Raw genomic sequence first — 3,628 nt, forward strand, 5'->3', positions numbered from 1 at the left:
CTAGTACAGCTTTAGGTCGGGCATGGTGATTCCACCAGAGGTTCTTTTATCCTTGAGAAGAGTTTTTGCTATCCTAGGTTTTTGTTATTCCAGTTGAATCTGCCGATTGCCCTTTGATTATTTCTTAACATCTAATACTTTTGGATGTGATTTCTTCTTTTTGTTCTAGAGCTTTCAGGTATTCTGTTAAGTTGTTAAATTGCAAGTAGTATGATATATTCCCCTTCTCCACTTTTTAAAAATGTAGGCATCTTTGGTTATGAATTTGATTCTTCATTTTGTCCCATATGTTTAGGTATATGGTTTGGTTATTCAATTCTGGAAAGTCTTTAATTTCTTTGTTTCTGTGTTGACCCATTTTTTTTTTTTTATTCAGTAGAGAGTTTTTTAGTTTCCATGACTTTGTATTCTATTTGTTGTTTTTTTTGTTGTTGATATCCAGTTTTAATTCATAATTGTCAGATAGGATGCAGTGTTTTATTACAATTTTCTTGTATCTTTTGAGACATGTTCCATAAATATTCATTAGGACCATTTGCTTTATAAAGCCAGTTAGCTCCAGCATGTTTCTGATTAGTTTTTATCTGAATGACCTGCGTATTGGCAAGAGTGGGGTATTAAAGTCCCCCACTATTCATGTGTAAAGACAATATGTGATTTTAGCTATAGTATTGTTTATTTTATAAACTTGAGTCCCCTTGTGTTTGGTGCATAAACTTTTTTCCCTTATTTTTATTGGATACTTTCTTTATTTACATTTCAAATGTTATCCCTTTCCCCCTGAAACTCCCTATCCCATCTCCCTCCCCCTGCTTCTATGAGGGTGTTCCCCCACCCACCCAACCTCTCTTTTCTTCCTGCCTTTGCATTTGCCTACACTGGGGCACTGAGCCTTCCCAGAACCAAGGGCTTCTCCTTCCATTGATGCCCAACAAGGCCATCCTCTGCTACATATGCAGCTGGAACCAAGTCCCTCCATGTGTGCTCTTTTGTTGGTGGTTTAGTCCCTGAGAGCTCTGAGGGGGTGTCTGGTTGTTTGATATTGCTGTTCTTCCTATGGGGTTGCAATAGGAAGCTCCAGTTCCTCTAGCTCCTTCAGTCCTCCTCCACTGGGGACCCTGTGCTTAGTCCAATGTTTGGCTGTGAGCATACACCTCTGTATTTATCAGGCTCTGGCAGAACCTCTCAGGATTCAGTTATATCAGGCTCCTGTCAGCAAGAACTTCTTGGCATCCACAATAGAGTCTGGGTTTGATAACTGTATATGGGATGGATCCCCAGGTGGGGCTGTCTCTGGATGGCCTTTCCTTTAGGTCCTTCTTAGAAGGGGAAACAAAATGCTCACAGGAGGAAATATGGTGCATAAACTTTAAGAACCAAATGTTCTCTTCTATGTCAATGGGATCAAGGCTATTTCACCATTTTTCTTCTTTCAAGTCCAATGTATCTGGTTTTATGTTGAAGTTTTTCATATATTAGGAGTCGAGTTTTGTATAACTTGACAAGCATGGATTTCCTTGCATTCTTCTGCATGTAGAAATTCTTAGGTGGGGCTCGTAGATAGATGATAATTGCTTAAATTTGCTTTTATCATGGAATTCCATATTTTCTCCATCTATGGTGATTGAAAGTTTTGCTGGATTTAGTAGTTTGGGCTAGCATCTGTGGTCTCTTAAAGTCTACAGAACATTTGTTCAAGTACTTCTGGCTTTTAGAGTCTCCATTGAGAAGTAGGTGTATTTCTGATAGGTTTGCCTTTCTATGTTATATGGTCTTTTCTCCTTGCAGCTTATGTGCCACGGGGACCTTATTTTCTGTTCTAATATATTTGGTGCTAATATTCTGTGCTCTATATCATTCTTTTTTTTTTCTCGTACAAAACAAAAATATTTTAATACCTTTAAAATCCAATTTTTTTCTTTTAAAATCATTCATGAAAAAGATTCTCAAGTCAGAATTAACACCTCAATTAGTCAAGCATCAGGAAGCTACATTACAGCTACTTATAGTACAAGGAGGCAGCTTTACCCTCACTTCCTCCCATGCCTCTGCTTCAGACTCCATCATACTCTCTCCACACAAGCCCGGTTCAGTCTGTCCTTTTGATCATGAAAACTGAATTTGCTGGACACCAGAAATCTGTTGGTAAGACGTTGTGTAAACCATAACGTTTTGCTGTTGACCAACTGCAGTTATTAAGCCAGCTGATAACTGGGGTTAGTGAATGCCTCTTCCGTGAGCTCTTCGCTTAGTCCATCTGTAGTGGAGACTGCTCCCCCGATACCCTTCTCTCCTTTCATGGCCTCTCTGAACTTCTGAAGGTAAAGTTTCAGAGGCTCCATGTAGCTGTCAAAGCCTAGAGTGGACATGGCAAACAGAATATCCTCCCCATTGATTGTCTTCCGCTTCTCCTGATGACACCTCTCGCTTGCTTCAGACGTTATGAAGCTTATAAATTCACTCATACATTCCTGAACACATTCTTTGGCATCTTTTGCGATCTTTCCTGTTTGAGGTATGGCATTTTTCATTATCCTAGCCACATTTGCAATTGGAAGATAAATATCTTGTTTTCTGAAACTTTCTTTTAAACTATTTGTATCTTCATGATCATTCATGCTGTCCTCAGTATCATCATGGGGCTGGATCACATAATAACTTCCTCCGATGTAGTCTGCAGAAATCCCTAGCTGGGAAGCATCTGTGGTAGAGCTGTCGCCATCCATTGTCATGAACTACTGTATTGTGTATCAGTGGTATTCTCAAATACCTGTCAAAAAGGTGGTGGATCCTTGTACAATTTTAACCTCCAATGCAGCCCTGGTTGGCTCCTGTCTCCAAGCTGCTGGTTGGTTGGACAGAAAATGGCTACGAAGGAACCAGTCCCAGCACGGAGCTCCACTTCCAGGACTCGGCCTCCCCTCCCTCCGCCGTGGGCCGCTTCCCTCTCACTCTATATCATTCTTGCACCCTGATAAGCATCTCCTCCTTTAGGTTTTGAAATTTTTCCTCTGTGATTTTGTTGAAAATATTTTCTGTGCCATTGTCTTCGGTTTCATCTCCTTCATCTATTCACATTACTCTTTTTTGTTGTTACTATTTTCTTTTTTATATTTTTTATTGTTTTGTTTGTAATAGGTAAATTATTTATCCTTTCCCTTTTCTCCCTTCAAACCTTACAATATATCTCTCCTTGCTTTTATTTAAATTTATGACCTTTTTTTGTTGTTTTACACACACACACAATTATGTCCTAATACATAAAGATAGCTTGCTCAGCTTGTGTAATATTACTTTTATTTTAATTAATTTTATTTTTCATAGTCCAGTCATTTCTCCTCTTTCTTGTATGCCCTTTCACAGCTCCATATCGTATTCCTCCACACATGTCTCCAAAAGGATGTTCCCACTGCCCCCTCAGACCTCCGCACTCCCTGGAGCCTCAAGTCTCTCCAGGATTAGGCAAAACTTCTCTCACTGAAGCCAGACAAGGCAATCTTCTGCTATATGTGTTGGGTACCTCATATCAGCTGGTGTAGGCTGCCTGGTTTGTGGCTCAGTGTCTGAGAGATCTCAGGGGTCCAGGTAAGTTGAGACTGCTGGTCTTCCTATGGGGTCACTGTCCTCC

The 3,628-nt window shown here is 40.0% G+C and overlaps 1 pseudogene across 1 annotated transcript; it reads right to left on the bottom strand.

The window, feature by feature from the left end:
- Positions 1–1,875: 1,875 nt before the first annotated feature.
- Positions 1,876–2,939, bottom strand: LOC110287380 (annotated as a pseudogene). The gene has a single exon (XR_002377209.1). The product of XR_002377209.1 is annotated as a nuclear transcription factor Y subunit beta pseudogene (transcript).
- Between the last annotated feature and the right edge of the window lie 689 nt (positions 2,940–3,628).

Source organism: Mus caroli, chromosome X (assembly GCF_900094665.2).
Source record: "Mus caroli chromosome X, CAROLI_EIJ_v1.1, whole genome shotgun sequence".
Lineage (NCBI taxonomy): Eukaryota > Metazoa > Chordata > Mammalia > Rodentia > Muridae > Mus > Mus caroli.